Raw genomic sequence first — 17,470 nt, forward strand, 5'->3', positions numbered from 1 at the left:
ATATCTCCATCCTATTCAGAATTGGAGATTCAATCTTGAGATTAAAGGAAACCTGGAATCTAGTCTCTCCAATCCAAAGTTTTAAAACCTCAGAGAAGAGCTCTGATTGGCCCACCTTCAGGTAGGCATGAACACTTACATAGCTAATTGATACCAAAGAAGTAGGATCTGCTTGAACTTCCTGGCCTCCAGACTGTGGGGAGACTCAAGAGTAGAAGCATTTCTTGGAAAATATAGAAGATGCAATTTGGGGCAAAGTAATTGCTATCTATCTATTCTAGAAGGGATAATAATGTGGTATCTACAGACTAAGAAAATATTGGTATTCTTTTAAGAAAAGCTTAAATCCTTTTTCTGTTTTTCCATGGTTTTTTTTTTCTTAATCAGATTTAATCAGGTGACAAATTGCTCTGGTGTTTTGACACTATTTAGGCACAGTCATCAGCTTAAGGGAAGAAACACCTAAAGAATTGAGATGCAAAATTATTTTTGTGTTAAGTATTGGTTATTATCAGTTAAGGGCTATTGTTATAATTATTCTTCAGGTAAAATAAAAGGAAATTGATATAAAAATATTTGGGAAAAGAAGAGTTATGTGTTGTAAGAAGATATGGTTTTGGAAAAAAACTGAAAATACAGTATTAAAACTAAGAGAGTGGCTAAGGTTAATACAGAAGGAAAGCAGAGAGAGTAGAGGAAGAACAGTGTTTAAAAAATAATGGCACATTTTCTTCCCATCTTTCTTTCACTTCTTATCTTGCTTTTTCTTCTCATACTCACTTTCCTCCCCATTTTCTCTTCCTTTCCTATCTATACTTTCCAAAATGGAAGAGTCATCATGGTGGTTGAGATTACAGAGCAATAAGCAGGTGTTAGGGTGCCACGTGGGTTATTTTAAAACTCTAATCTGAAAAGATACATGCACCCCAATGTTCATAGCAGCACTATTTATAATAGTCAAGACATGGAAGCAACCTAAGTGTCCATCATTGGATGAATGGATAAAGAAGATGTGGCACATATATACAATGGAATATTACTCAGCCATAAAAAGAAACGAAATTGAGCTATTTGTGATGAGGTGTATAGACCTAGAGTCTGTCATACAGAGTGAAGTAAGCCAGAAAGAGAGAGACAAATACCATATGCTAACACATATATATGGAATTTAAGAAAAAAAAATGTCATGAAGAACCTAGGGGTGAAACAGGAATAAAGACACAGACTTACTAGAGAATGGACTTGAGGATATGGGGAGGGCGAAGAGTAAACTGTGACAAAGCGAGAGAGAGGCATGGACATATATACACTACCAAACGTAAAATAGATAGCTAGTGGGAAGCAGATGCATAGCACAGGGAGATCAGCTTGGTGCTTTGTGACCACCTGGAGGGGTGGGATAGGGAGGGTGGGAGGGAAGGAGACGCAAGCGGGAAGAGATATGGGAACATATGTATATATATAACTGATTCATTTTGTTGTGAAGCTGAAACTAACATACCATTGTAAAGCAATTATACTCAAAAAAAAAAAAGATCCAAGTCATTTTGGCAATATAAGTTTCTTTGAATCAGCAGAGACCTTCTGGAAAGACCCCAAAACTACTACATAACACCTCCCTATGTGTCGCTGCACCTCCAAGAAGTGCAGCACCTTCACTATATGTCCGCAGCGCTCAGAGCTTCCAAGAGTATTAAGACAGGAGAGTGATGTCCTCCAAAGCTGAGGAGCAAGCAAAGCAGAAAACCTGGTAAGCAGCCAGTTGAAATTATTTACAGGTTAAAGAAGAACTCTGGTATGAGGTTCCTCAAAAAATTAAAAATAGAACTACTGTATCCTGCACTTCCACTTCTGGATATCTATCCGAAGACAACAAAAACGCTCATTTGAAAAGATATATGAACCCTCATATTCGTTGCAGCAATTATTACAACAGCCAAGATATGGAAGTAACCTTAAATGTCCAACAATGGATGAATGGATAAAAAAGACGTGTGTGTATATACAGTGGCTTACCATTCAGCCATTAAGAAAAGAAATCTCACCACTTGCAACAACACAACTGAATCCTGAGAGCGTTATGCTAAGTGAGGGAAGGCAGAGAAAGACATGGTCTCACTATATGTGGAATCCAAAACACCAGCCAGCAAGCAAGCAACCAACCTCAAAGATGCAGAGAACAGACTGCTGGCTGCTGGGGCAGAGGCAGGGGTGGGGTGGGTGTGGCAAAATGGGGGAGGGGGCAGAAGTACAGAAAAAAAAAACCATAACTATGTTCTTTGAACATGAATAATGAAGTATTAAAAACATCATGACAAAGCAGACTAAATCTAGGAATTCAAGATTGGATTAACATTTGAAAAGCAAAGGATTTGATTCAGCCTTTGTTTGTATTAACAGAATAAAAGAGGAAAAGAATAAGATCATCTTAATGCTTCTTAGGTGAAGAAAATATATTTGACAACTCAAGGCCCACTTAAGCTGAATTCTCTCAGCACACTAGGAATATAAAGGAACTTTTAAAATTTGATAAAGAATATCTAAAAAAATTTAACATAATGCTATAGTGAAATGTGAATGCTTTCTGAGATAGAGAATAAATGAAGGTTGTCCACTTTGATCACTACTATCAAACATTGTACCAGATGTCCAAGCAAGAATACTGAAGCAGTAAAAACAAATAATAAACAAATAAAAATTGGAAAGAGAGAAGAAAAACTATAATTATTTACAGATATTCTGTACATTGAAAATCCAAAGGAATCTTAAAAAAATAGTATAATTAGTAAATGAATTTTACAAAATCATAGACAACATTTTTATGGCAGAGTAATATATAGAGAGATATATCACATCTTCTTTGTTGATACATCCATTAATGGAAACTTAGGTTGCTTACATATCTTGGTTATTATACATAATGTTGCAATAAGTATTGGGGTGCATATATCTTATGAAATTTTTGTTTTGTTTTCTTTAGGTAAATACCCAGAAGTGAAACTGCTGGATCATATGGCAGTTCTATTCTTAATTTTTTGAGGAACCTCCATACTATTTTCCATAGTGGCTGTACAAATTAACATTCCCACCAACAATGAATGAAGGTTCCCTTTTCTCCACATCTTTGCCAACACTTGTTATTTGTTGTCTTTTTGATAATAGCCCTTCTGGCAGGTGTGAGATGGTATCTCATGTGGTTTTGATCTGCATTTCTCTCATGATTAGTGATGTTAAGCATCTTTTCATGTGCCTGTTAGCCATCTGTATGTCATCTATGGAAAATATGGCTATTCAGCTCCTTTCCCTATGTTTTAGTCAGACTGTTGATTTTTTTGATGTTGAGTTGTATGACTGCTTTGTACATATTTTATATTAACACCTTATTGGATATATCATTTGCAAATCTCTTTTTCTGTAGGCTAATTTTTCATTTTGTTGTTTGCAGCAGGCTTCTTTTGGGTCTTTTTGCTTAATGTAGAATGAGGGTCTTGCAGCGAGGTCCTTCAGAAGAATGGCTGGTGTTAAACTAGTTAAACCCAGAGTGGCCTTTTTGAAGTCAGTGTCTCCTAAGATTTGCCTATCGGAGGTACCTTAAAATGGAGTTACACTGTGTTCTGTTTTCTTCTCTTTTAAAAGTGACTCTGTTCTCCAAATACAGCATTTCTGGCTGGCCAGTTCCAGGAATGGGTAATTATTATTATAGGTCAGAACACCTCAACAAAGCAAACTCTGCTGCTTCTTGCTCACAAATTCCAAAAATGAACAAACTAACAAAAAGTTGTTAGATTTGGTGGTAATAATTAGGCTAAATTAAATACTTTTTGGCCGCTTGTTTAACAAAATGTCACAAAGATTGCACCAAAATGCTCCCTTAAATACCTTCAAACCTGCTTAGCTAATGACAGCTACTCTCCCCTTTAAAGAATTAAACCTCAGATTTCCAATAGTTCACGAAAGCAGTTTTGAAAACTTTCCTCATTAAACATGGGAACACACTGCCCTTGAGCCCTGAAATGTAATTGCTCCAAGTGAAATACCATATAATATTAACCTACTTGGCCATCCCTGAGAACTTTCAAGTGGCTCATTACCTCTGAAAATAGTTAATGTACTTCCTAATGTTTTTAAAATTTACAGGAAACAGGAAATGAAAGTCGAGAGCCAGGTCTTCTAAAATAATCATAATAAGCATGCTGGCCTCCACAGAATCATAACAGTTAATAGTCATTGAGTCATCACTAGAGGTCAAGGGCTTCACACATACTAATTCATTTTGTCCTCACAAACAGCATTATTTTCTCATTTTACAAGGAAGAAAGCCAAGGCACAGAGAGAGTAATATGCCTGGTGTAACAAAGCAAGCAATTCGCAAAGTGAAGCTCCTAATCTCCATATTCTGTAATGTTACATTATTCTCTCCCTTAAAATAATTCTGGCTTCCTGAGAATGACTCACATGAGTTTTCTCAGCAATTCCTACTCTGTTGAATTGCATCTTTATGTGGCAAGAGGACAGACCAGCTCAGAGCAGCTAATCGGAGTTCTGCATTAACGAAAGGAAAGATCGTCCAGGACCTGTGTCAACCACAGTATCTCATATGGTGCAGCGCATGCTATGGGTGTTAAGTCTTACCTTTTTACTGTATGTAATACTGCATCTTTGCCTTCCGACTGTAGTTAAAGGTGTGAATGTGTTGAAGGCACCTGGTGATAAAGGGGCATCAACAACATAAAGAGCCCCAGGACCTTAGACTTAGGAGGAGAAACTGCACAGGCTCATTTCCTTTGGTTGTGAAATGGAGCTCAGTTGAGGAGCCCTTTGGGTCCCACTGTGTTATAAAAATATTGCTGATTTATCTCACTGATAATCTATACAGGCACAATATGGGTCACTTCATGCATTATTTTATTTAATTCTTATGATATGTCTAAAGACTACTGTTGTCTCCATTTTACAGATGACAACTACTGAGCTAGTCAGTAGCAGAGATAGAATTTTAACTTCAGTCTGTTTTAATGCAAAATAGTTCTTCACTGTTACTCTAGTTTTCCACAAAAGGGAGTCTAAATTTATTTTTTTACACAGATGTAGGAACCGCCCAATTTTTGTTGTACTGTGTCCTGGGCAGAGATCCCAGGCAGCACAGTTGCAGACAAATGTATGGTCTCCAAAAGAGGTTGTCACGAGCCAGAAAAAAAATCAGGGATTTGAAGTCAAGGCAAGGTGGCAGTAGGAATAAAGAGGAGAGGAGAATCAAGGCAGACAATATGGCAGAAACATAGTCCTTGAAATTGAAGCCATCTAGACTTTGCTGCAGCTGGCCCTTTATAGCTCCGTGTTATAATAGGATCCAATAACTCTTTTCTTAGCCTCAACCTGGATTTGGTCTCCAAGTTACAGCTAATGTTCTTTCCTGCCACATCTGGACATTGTTCCTAACAGGACATTGGTAATCAGTCTTTCAGTTCCTCATAAGAGCACATCTGGCTGACAGCCATGACAAGCCTGACTAGTGGTTCTGAGAGATTTCTTGACATAGCCCCTTGTTTCTGTCTCTTTCAACCAATAAAACTCTCCATATTTTAGCAAAATATGTCAACAGTAACAGAAAGTAGCCCCGTTTAAAAACTTCTATGAACAACCCCTTATTTCAAAATGGCAAACTAAATCAGAAATTTTACCATTTAAAGTGTAACTTCATGCCTTCTCCTTGTACATACAAAATTACTTAACTCAGTAGAAAGTTATAGTAGAATAGACACTAGATGATTGTTGCTAAATGATCAATGTATTCATTAGGACTCTTCCCACTGCAAGTGTAGAAACTCATCTGAAACATGATTACATTTAAAAGGGGAAATTTTTGACTCGCATAAGTGTAAAGTAGATGCTGGCCTTGGGAACATCTGGTTTCAAGTAATGTCATCAGTGTTTGCCTCCAAGTGTCACCTCGACACATCTATGTGTGTTGTTCTCATCCTCATTTCCTTTGGACATCGTCCTCCATGAGGTGTGTGTTCAGTGGAAGAAGTGATGATTTAGATCTGTCTGTAAACACAGCAAAATGCAAGCTATCCTCTTCCTGCTTTAGAAGAGATCCAGAGAAGGACTGGGTTTGACTCAGACAATCATTTGCATAACCCTTTGGACAATTATTATTAGAGGGGGATGGGTGCCATAGTCTGAAGTTACCCTGTTCCCTGTGTGGTAGAGCAGGGTGATCAACAGCTTCACGATATTCACATGGTAGGAATCCCCCCAAAAAATGGAAATGATTTTGCCAGAAGAAGAGAAAAGAGATGGTAGGGTGACTAATAAAAAAGGAGGAAAACAAATAAAAATAGATATCTACTGAATCAATTCAGAGAGAGAGAAAGATCTTATTTAATTTAATCAAATATCCTTTCTAGTTGTGTCTGGAAGCCCCAAATATTTTTACATGCAAGAATATTCAGCGAATGGGGTTCAAGATGGTGGAGTAGAAGGATGTGCACTCACTCCTTCTTGTGAAAACACTGGAATCACAGCTAACTGCTGAACAGTCATTGACAGGAAGACACTGGAACTCACCAAAAAAGATACCCAACATCCAAAGACAAAGGAGAAGCTGCAATGGGACAATAGGAGGGGCTCAATCACAATAAAATAAAATCCCATAACCGCTGGGTGGGTGACTCACAAACTGGAGAACAATTATACCACAGAAGTCCACCCACTGGTGAAGGTTCTGAGCCCCACGTCAGACTTCCCAAACTGGGGGTCCAGCAATGGGAGGAGGAATTCCCAGAGAATCAGACTTTGAAGGCAAGCAGGATTTGATTGCAGGACTTTGACAGGACTAGGGGAAACAGAGACTCCACACTTGGAGGGCACACACAACGTAGTGTGCACATCAGGACCCAGAGGAAGGAGCAGTGACCCCATAGGAGACTGAACCAGACCTACCTGCTAATGTGGGAGGGTCTCCTGCACAGGCGGGGGTTGGCTGTAGTTCACCATGAGGACAAGGACACTGTGAGCAGAAGTTCTGGGAAGTACTCCTTGGTGTGAGCCTTCCTGGAGTCCACCATTAGCCCCACCAAAGAGCAGCACAGGCTCCAGTGCTGGGCCGCCTCAGTCCAAACAACCAATGGGGAGGGAACCCAGCTGCACCTATCAGCAGACAAGCAGATTAAAGTTATACTGAGCTCTGCTCACCAGGGCAACACCCAGCTCTACCCACCACCAGTCCCTCCCATCAGGAAGCTTGCACAAGCCTCTTAGATAGCCCATCCACCAAGGGCAGACAGCAGAAGCAAGAAGAACTACAAACCTGCAGCCTGTGGAACAAAAGCCACATTCACAGAAAGATAGACAAAATGAAAAGACAGAGGACTATGAACCAGATGAAGGAACAAGATAAAACCACAGAAAAAGAACTAAATGAAGTGGAGATAGGCAACCTTCCAGAAAAAGAATTCAGAATAATGATAGTGAAGATGATCCAAAACCTCAGAAAAAGAATGGAGGCAAAGATCGAGAAGATGCAAGAAATGTTTAACAAAGGCCTAGAAGAATTAAAGAACAAACACATAGAAGGATTAAAGAACAAACAAACAGAGATGAGCAATACAATAACTGAAATGAAAAATACACTAGAAAGAATCAATTGCAGAATAACTGAGGCAGAAGAATGAGTAAGTGACCTATAAGACAGAATGGCAGAATACACTGCCATGGAACAGAATAAAGAAGAAAGAATGGGGCTTCCCTCATGGTGCAGTGGTTGAGAGTCCGCATGCCAATGCAGGGGACACGGGTTCATGTCCCGGTCTGGGAGGATCCCACATGCCACGGACAGCTGGGCCCGTGAGCCATGGCCGCTGAGCCTGCGCGTCCAGAGCCTGTGCTCCACAACAGGAGAGGCCACAGCAGTGAGAGGCCCACGTACCACAAAAAAAAAAAAAAGAAGAAAGAATGAAAAGAAATGAAGACAGACTAAGAGACTTCTGGGACAACATTAAACGCACCAACATTGCATTATAGGGGTCCCAGAAGGAGAAGAGAGAGAGAAAGGACCAGAGAAAGTATTTGAAGAGATTATAGTCAAAAAATTCCCTAGCATGGGAAAGGAAAGAGCCACCCAAGTCAAGGAAGTGCAGAGAGTCCCAGGCAGGATAAACTCAAGGAGAAACATGTTGAGACACAGAGTAATCAAACTGACAAAAAGCAACAAATAACATATAAGGGAATCCCCATAAGGTTAACAGCTGATCTTTCAGCAGAAACTCTGCAAGCCAGAAGGGAGTGGGAGGACATATTTAAAGTGATGAAAGGGAAAAACCTACAACCAAGATTACTCTACCCAGCAAGGATCTCATTCAGATTCGATGGAGAAATTAAAACCTTTACAAACAAGCAAAAGTTAAGAGAATTCATCACCACAAAACTAGCTCTACAACAATGCTAAAGGAACTTCTCTAGGTGGGAAACACAAGGGAAGGAAAAGTTCTACAAAAACAAACCCAAAACAATTAAGAAAATGGTAATAGGAACATACATATTGATAATTACCTTAAATGTAAATGGATTAAATGCTCCAACCCAAAGATGTAGACTGGCTGAATGGATTAAAAAAAAGACCCATATATATGTTGTCTACAAGAGACCCACTTCAGACCTAGGTACACATACAGACTGAAGGTGAGGGGATGGAAAAAGTTATTCCATGCAAACGGCAATCAAAAGAAAGCTGGAGTAGGAATTCTCATATAAGACAAAATAGACTTTAAAATAAAGACAAGAGACAAAGAAGGACACTATGTAATGATCAAGAGGTCAGTCAAACAAGAAGATATACCAACTGTAAAAATCTATGCACCCAAAATAAGAGCACCTCAATACATAAGGCAAATGCTAACAGACATAAAAGTCGAAATTGACAGTAACACAATAATAGTAGGGGATGTTAAAACCTCACATTCACCAATGAACAGATCATCAAAAATGAAAATAAATAAGGAGACACAAGCTTTAAATGACACATTAGACAACATGGGCTTACTTGATATTTACAGGACTGCCCATCCAAAAACAACAGAATACACTTTCTTCTCAAGTGCTCGTGAAACATACTCCAGGATAGATCATATCATGGGTCAAAAACCAAGCTTTGGTAAATTTAAGAAAATAGAAATCATATCAAGTATCTTTTCTGACCACAACATTATGAGACTAGAGATCAACTAAAGGAAAAAAAAAAAACTGTAAAAACTACAAACACATGGAGGCTAAACAATATGCTACTAAATAACCAAGGGATCACTGAAGAAATCAAAGAGGAAATCAAAATATACCTAGAAACAAATGACAATGAAAACACGATGACCCAAAGCCTATGGGATGCAACAAAAGCAGTTCTAAGAGGGAAGTTTATAGCAATACAATCCTACCTCAAGAAACAAGAAAAATCTCAAATAAACGACCTAACCTTACACCTAAAGCAATTAGAGAAAGAAGAACAACAAAACCCCAAAGATAGAAGAAGGAAAGAAATCATAAAGATCAGATCAGAAATAAATGAAAATGAAATGAAGGAAACAATAGCAAAGATCAATAAAACTAAAAGCTGGTTCTTTGAGAAGATAAACAAAATTCATGAACCATTAGCCAGACTCATCAAGAAAAAAGGGGAGAAGACTCAAATCAACAGAATTAGATATGAAAAAGGAGAAGTAACAGCTGACACTACAAAAATACAAAGGATCATGAGAGATTACTACAAGCAATTATATGCAAATAAAATGGACAACCTGGAAGAAATGGACAAATTCTTAGAAAAGCACAACCTTCCAAGAATGAACCAGGAAGAAACAGAAAATATAAACAGACCAATCACAAGCACTGAAATTTAAACTGTGATTAAATATCTTCCAATAAGCCCAGGACCAGATGGCTTCACAGGTGAATTCTATCAAACATTTAGAGAAGAGCTAACACCTAACATTCTCAAACTCTTCCAAAATATAGCAGAGGGAGGAACACTCCCAAACTCATTCTACAAGGCCACCATCACCCTGATACCAAAACCAGAGATATTACAAAAAAAGAAAATTACAGACGAATATCACTGATGAACATAGATGCAAAAATCCTCAGCAAAATACTAGCAAACAAAATCCAGCAACACACTAAACGGATCATACAGCATGATTAAGTGGGGTTTATCCCAGGAAAGCAAGGGTTCTTCAATATATGCAAAACAATCAATGTGATATCCCAGGGAGAAGAATGGGGTTGGCTGTGTGAACACAGCCTGAAGGGGGCTAGTGTGCCAAGGCTAGCTGGGAGGGAGTCCAGGAAAAGTTCTGGAACTGCTGAAGAGGCAAGAGACTTTTTCTTGCCTCTTTGCTTCCTGGTGCACAAGGAGAGGGGATTAAGAGCCCTGCTTAAAGGAGCTCCAGAGATTGTGCAAGCTGCAGCTATCAGCGCAGACCTCAGAGATGGGCATAAGATGCTAAGGCTGCTGCTGCAGCCACCAAGAAGCCTGTGTGCAGCACAGGTCACTGTCCACACCTCACCTCCCAGGAGGCTCTGCAGTCCGCCAATGTCAGCGTCCCATGATTCAGGGACAACTTCCCCAGCAGAACACACAGCGCCCCTCATGCTGCTGCAACGTCATGCTGGCCTCTGCCACCGCAGGCTCGCCCCTCCTTCTGTACCCCTCCCTCCCCCGGGCCTGAGTGAGCCAGAGCCCCCAAATGAGCTGCTCCTTTAACCCTATCCTGTCTGAGCGAAGAACAGACATCCTCAGGCAACCTCCAGGCAGAGGCAGGGCCAAACCCAAAGCTGAACCCCAGGAGCTGTGCAAACAAAGAAGAGAAAAGGAAATCTCTCCCAGCAGCCTCAAGAGCAGTGGATTAAATATCCACAGTCGAGTTGATGTACCCTGCATCTGTGGAATACCCAAATAGACAAAGAACCATCCCAAATTGAGGAAGTGGATTTTGGGAGCAACGATACATGTATTTTTTTCCCTGTTCCTCTTTTTGTGAGTGTGCATGCATATGCTTCTGTGTGTGGATTTTGTCTCTATAGCTTTACTTTTACCATTTGTCTTAGGGTTCTGTCTGTCCGTTGTTGTTTTTTGATTTTTAGTATAGTTTTCAGTGCTTGTTATCATTGGTTGATTTGTTTTTTGGTTTGTTCTCTTCTTTCTCTCTTTTTAATTACTTTAAAAAAATTTTTTAATAATTATTTTTTGGTTTTTATTTTAATAACCTTCTATTTTATCTTCTTTTATTTTATTTTAGCTCTTCCTTCCTCCCTCCCTTCCTTCCTCCCTCCCTTCCTTCCTTCCTCCCTTCCTTCCTTCCTTCCTTCCTTCCTTTCTTTCTCTCTCTCTCTCTCTTTCTCTCTTTCTCTCTTTCTCTCTTTCTTTCTCTTTCTTTTTTTCTCCCTTTTATTCTGAGCCATGTGGATGACAGGCTCTTGGTGCTCCAGCAAGGCATCAGGGCTGTGCCTCTGAGGTGGGAGAGCCAACTTCAGGACACTGGTCCACAAGAGACCTCCCAGCTCCACATAATATCAAACAGTGAAAATCTCCCAGAGATAGCCATCTCAACGCCAAGACCCAGCTTCACTCAATGATCAGCAAGCTACAGTGCTGAATACCCTATGCCAAACAACTAGCAAGACAGGAACACAACCCCATCCATTAACAGAGAGGCTGCCTAAAAACATGATAAGGACACAGACACCCCAAAACACACCACTGGACGTGAACCTGCCCACTAGAGAGACAAGATCCAGCCTCATCCACCACAACACAGGCACTAGTCCCCTCCACCACAAAGCCTACACAACCCACTGAACCAACCTTAGCCACTGGGGACAGACAACAAAAACAACAGGTACCACAAACCTGCAGTCTGCGAAAAGGAGACTCCAAGCACAGTAAGTAAAGCAAAATGAGAAGAAAGAGAAACATAGCAAATGACAGAGCAAGGCAAAAACCCACCAGACCTAATAAATGAAGAGGAAATACACAGTCTATGTGAAAAAGAATTCCGAATAACGATAGTAAAGATGATCCAAAATCTTGGAAATAGAATGAAGAAAATACAAGAAACGTTTAACAAGGACCTAGAAGAACAAAAGAGCAAACAAACAATCATGAAAAACACAAAAAGTGAAATTAAAAATTCTCTAGAAAGAAATAGTAGCAGAATAACTGAGGCAGAAGAACAGGCAAGTGAACTGGAAGATAAAATAGTGGAAACAACTACCGCAGAGCAGAATAAAGAAAAAAGAATGAAAAGAATTGAGGACAGTCTTGGAGCCCTCTGGGACAATATTAAACGCACCAACATTCGAATTATAGGGGTCCCAGAAGAAGAAGAGAAAAAGAAAGGTAATGAGAAAATATTTGAAGAGATTATAGTTGAAAACTTCCCTAATATGGGTAAGGAAATAGTTAATCAAGTCCAGGAAGAACAGAGAGTCCCATACAGGATAAATCCAAGGTGAAATACGCCAAGACACATATTAATCAAGCTATCAAAAATTAAATACAAAGAAACAATATTAAAACCAGCAAGGGTAAAACAACAAATAACATATAGGGGAATCCCCATAAGGTTAACAGCTGATCTTTCAGCAGAAACTCTGCAAGCAAGAAGGGAGTGGGAGGGCATATTTTAAGTGATGAAAGGGAAAAACCTACAACCAAGATTACTCTACCCAGCAAGGATCTCATTCAGATTCGACAGAGAAATTAAAACATATATAGACAAGCAAAAGCTAAGAGAATTCAGCACAACCAAAGCAGCTTTACAACAAATGATAAAGGGCCTTCTCTAGGCAGGAAACACAAGAGAAGGAAAAGACCTAAAATAACATACCCAAAACAATTAAGAAAACAGTAATAAGAATATACATAGTGATAATTACCTTAAAGATAAATGGACTAAATTCTCCAACCAAAAGGCACAGACTGGCTGAATGGATACAAAAACAAGACCCATATATATGCTGTCTACAAGAGACCCACTTCAGAGCTAGGGACACATACAGACTGAAAGTGAGGGGATGGAAAAAGATATTCCATGCAAATGGAAACCAAAAGAAAGCTGGAGTAGCAATTCTCATATCAGACAAAATAGACTTTAAAACAAAGACTATTACAAGAGGCAAAGAAAGACACTAACTGATGATCAAGGGATCAATCCAAGAAGAAGATATAACAATTGTAAATATTTATGCACCCAACATAGGAGCACCTCAATACATAAGGCAAATACTAAAAGCCATAAAAGGGGAAATCAACAGTTACACAATCATTGTAGAGGACTATAACACCCCACTTTCACCAAAGGACAGATCATCCAAAATGAAAGTAAATAAGGAAACAGAAGCTTTAAATAATACTTAAACAAGATGGACTTAATTTTTATAGGATTCCATTCAAAAACAACAGAATTCCATTCAAAAACAACACTTTCTTCCAAGTGCTCATAGAACATTCCCCAGGATAGATCATATCTTGGGTCACAAGTCAAGCCTTGGTAAGTTTAAGAAAATTGAAATCGTATCAAGTATCTTTTCTGACCAAAACGCTATGAGACTAGATATCAATTAAAGGAAAAAACCTGTAAAAATACAAACACATGGAGGTTAAACAATACAATACTTAAAACCAAGAGATCACTGAAGTAATCAAAGAGGAAATCAAAAAATACCTAGAAACAAATGACAATGAAAACACGACAATCCGAAACCTACTGGATGCAGCAAAAGCAGTTCTAAGAGGGAACTTTATAGCAATACAATCCAACCTTAAGAAACAAGAAACATCTCAAGTAAACAACCTAACCTTACACCTAAAGCAATTAGAGAAAGAAGAACAACAAAACCCCAAAGTTAGCAGAAGGAAAGAACTCACGAAGTTAAGAACAGAAATAAATGTAAAAGAAATGAAGAAAATAATAGCAAAGATCAATAAAACTTAAAGCTGGTTCTTTGAGAAGATAAACAAAATTGATAAACCATTAGCCAGACTCATCAAGAAAAAAAGGGAGAAAACTCAAATCAACAGAATTAGAAATGAAAAAGTGGAAGTAACAACTGAGACTGCAGAAATACAAAGGATCATGAGAGATTACTACAAGCAAATCTATGCCAATAAAATGGAGAACCTGGAAGAAATGGACAAATTCTTAGAAAGGCACAACCTGCCGAGACTCAAACAGGAAGAAATCGAAAATATGAACAGACCAATCACAAGCACTGAAATTGAAACTGTGATTAAAAATCTTCCAACAAACAAAGCCCAGGACCAGACGGCTTCACAGGCGAATTCTATCAAACATTTAGAGAAGAGCTAACACCAATCCTTCTCAAACTCTTCCAAAATATAGCAGAGGGAGGAATACTACCAAACTCATTCTACGAGGCCACCATCACCCTGATACCAAAACTAGACAAAGATGTCACAAAGAAAGAAAACTACAGGCCAATATCACTGATGCATACAGATGCAAAAATCCTCAACAAAATACTAGCAAACAGAATCCAACAGCACATTAAAAGGATCATACACTATGATCAAGTGGAGTTTATTCCAGGAATGTAAGGATTCTTCAATATATGCAAATCAATCAACGTGATACACCATATAAACAAACTGAAGTAGAAAAACCATATCATCATCTCAATAGATGCAGAGAAAGCTTTTGACAAAAATCAACACCCATTTATGATAAAAACCCCGCAGAAAGTGGGCATAGATGGAACTTTCCTCAAGATAATAAGGGCCATATATGACAAAGCCACAGCTAACATCATCCTCAATGGTGAAAAACTGAAACCATTTCCACTAAAATCAGAAACAAGACAAGGTTGCCAACTCTCACCACTCTTATTCTACATAGTTTTGGAAGTTTTAGCCACAGCAATCAGAGAAGACAAGGAAATAAAAGGAATCCAAATCGGAAAAGAATTAAAGCTGTCACTGTTTGCAGATGACATGATACTATACAGAGAATCCTAAAGATTCTACCAGAAAACTACTAGAGCTAATCAATGAATTTGGTAAAGTAGCAGGATACAAAATTAATGCACAGAAATCTCTGGCATTCTTATACACTAATGATAAAAAATCTGAAAGTGAAATTAAGAAAACACTCCCATTTACCATTGCAACTAAAAGAAAAAAATATCTAGGAATAAACCTAACTAAGGAGACAAAAGACCTGTATGCAGAAAATTATAAGACACTGATGAAAGAAATTAAAGATGATACACATAGATGGAGAGATATACCATGTTCTTAGGTTGGAAGAATCAACATTGTGAAAATGACTCTACTACCCAAAGCAATCTATAGATTCAATGCAATCCCTATCAAACTACCACTGGCATTTTTCACAGAACTTGAACAAAAAATTTCACAATTTGTATGGAAACACAAAAGACCTCGAATAGCCAAAGCAACCTTGAGAACAAAAAACGGAGCTGGAAGAATAAGACTCCCTGACTTCAGACTATACTACAAAACTACAGTAATCAAGACAGTATGGTACTGGCACAAAAACAGAAATATAGATGAATGGAACAGGATAGAAAGCCCAGAGATAAAACCACACACATATGGTCACCTTATCTTTGATACAGGAGGCAAGAATATACAGTGGAGAAAAGACAGCCTCTTCAATAAGTGGTGCTGGGAAAACTGGACAGGTACATGTAAAAGAATGAAATTAGAGCACTCCCTAACACCATACACAAAAATAAACTCAAAATGGATTAACGACCTAAATGTAAGGTCAGACACTATCAAACTCTTAGAGGAACACATAGGCAGAACACTCTATGACATAAATCACAGCAAGATCCTTTTTGACCCCCCTCCTAGAGAAATGGAAATAAAAACAAAAATAAACAAATGGGACCTAATGAAACTTCAGAGCTTTTTCACAGCAAAGGAAACCATAAACAAGACCAAAAGACAACCCTCAGAATGGGAGAAAATATTTGCAAATGAAGCAACTGACAAAGGATTAATCTCCAAAATTTACAAGCAGCTCATGCAGCTCAATAACAAAAAAGCAAACAACCCAATCCAAAAATGGGCAGAAGACCTAAGTAGACATTTCTCTGAAGATATACACATTGCCAACAAACACATAAAAGAATGCTCAACATCATTAATCATTAGAGAAATGCAAATCAAAACTACAATGAGGTATCACCTCACACCAGTCAGAATGGGCATCATTAAAAAATCTAGAAACAATAAATGCTGGAGAGGGTGTGGAGAAAAGGGAACACTCTTGCACTATTGGTGGGAATGTAAATTGATACAGCCACTATGGAGAACAGTATGGAGGTTTCTTAAAAAACTAAAAATAGAGCTACCATACGACCCACCAATCCCACTACTGGGCATATACCCTGAGAAAACCATAATTCAAAAAGAGTCATGTACCAAAATATTCATTGCAGCTCTATTTACAATAGCCAGGACATGGAAGCAACCTAAGTGTCCATCAACAGATGAATGGATAAAGAAGACGTGGCACATATATACAATGGAATATTACTCAGCCATGAAAAGAAATGAAATTGAGTTATTTGTAGTGAGGTGGATGGACCTAGATTTGTCATACAGAGTGAAGTAAGTCAGAAAGAGAAAAACAAATATCATATATTAATGCATATATGTGGAATCTAGAAAAATGATACAGATGAACCAGTTTGCAAGGCAAAATAAAGACACAGATGTAGAGAACCAAGGTATGGACACCAAGGTGGAAAGCTGGTCAGGGGGGAGTGGTGGGATGAATTGGGAGATTGGGATTGACATATATACACACATTTTACACATAATATGTGTAAAATAGATAAGTAATAAGAACCTGCTGTATAAAAACCCATTAATTAAATTTAAAGAAAAAGAATATTCTATGCACTAGACCTCATAATTTGGAAAAACAAAACAGAAACACAGTTGGACTAGAAACTGATGAGTTATCTTTTGGTCAGAGTCAAATGGAACAAAAGTTACGACCAAGTGCTACCAGGGATTTATCCATCTTTTTATGAGTTTGGGGTTTTTTTTTTTTCCTTAAGCCCTGAACACTTTAGAATCTAAAGTGAGTTAATAATCATCGAATAAAAGTTAGTCGGTAGGCTAAATTTGAAGAGTCATTTCAGAAATCCTTTCTAAACATTCCTCATTGTAGGATCAAGATCAATTCCCACAAAAACATTAGATTTATTTCTCATATGGTTTCTATAAGTTATTCACTGAAGGTGGTTAATGACTAATTTCTTTTATTAATTTATCAACCTTAAAATCTTTTTTATCCTCTTTCAAGTCCTCCCTCTTCAAAAGAAGGACATTTATATGGAAATAATATTCCCCATAAGTTTCATTTCCTTTCAGCTTTACGCATTTAGCATTCTGAAAAATATGAATCACAGAGACTAA

This window comes from Stenella coeruleoalba (assembly GCF_951394435.1).
Source record: "Stenella coeruleoalba genome assembly, chromosome: 1".
NCBI lineage: Eukaryota > Metazoa > Chordata > Mammalia > Artiodactyla > Delphinidae > Stenella > Stenella coeruleoalba.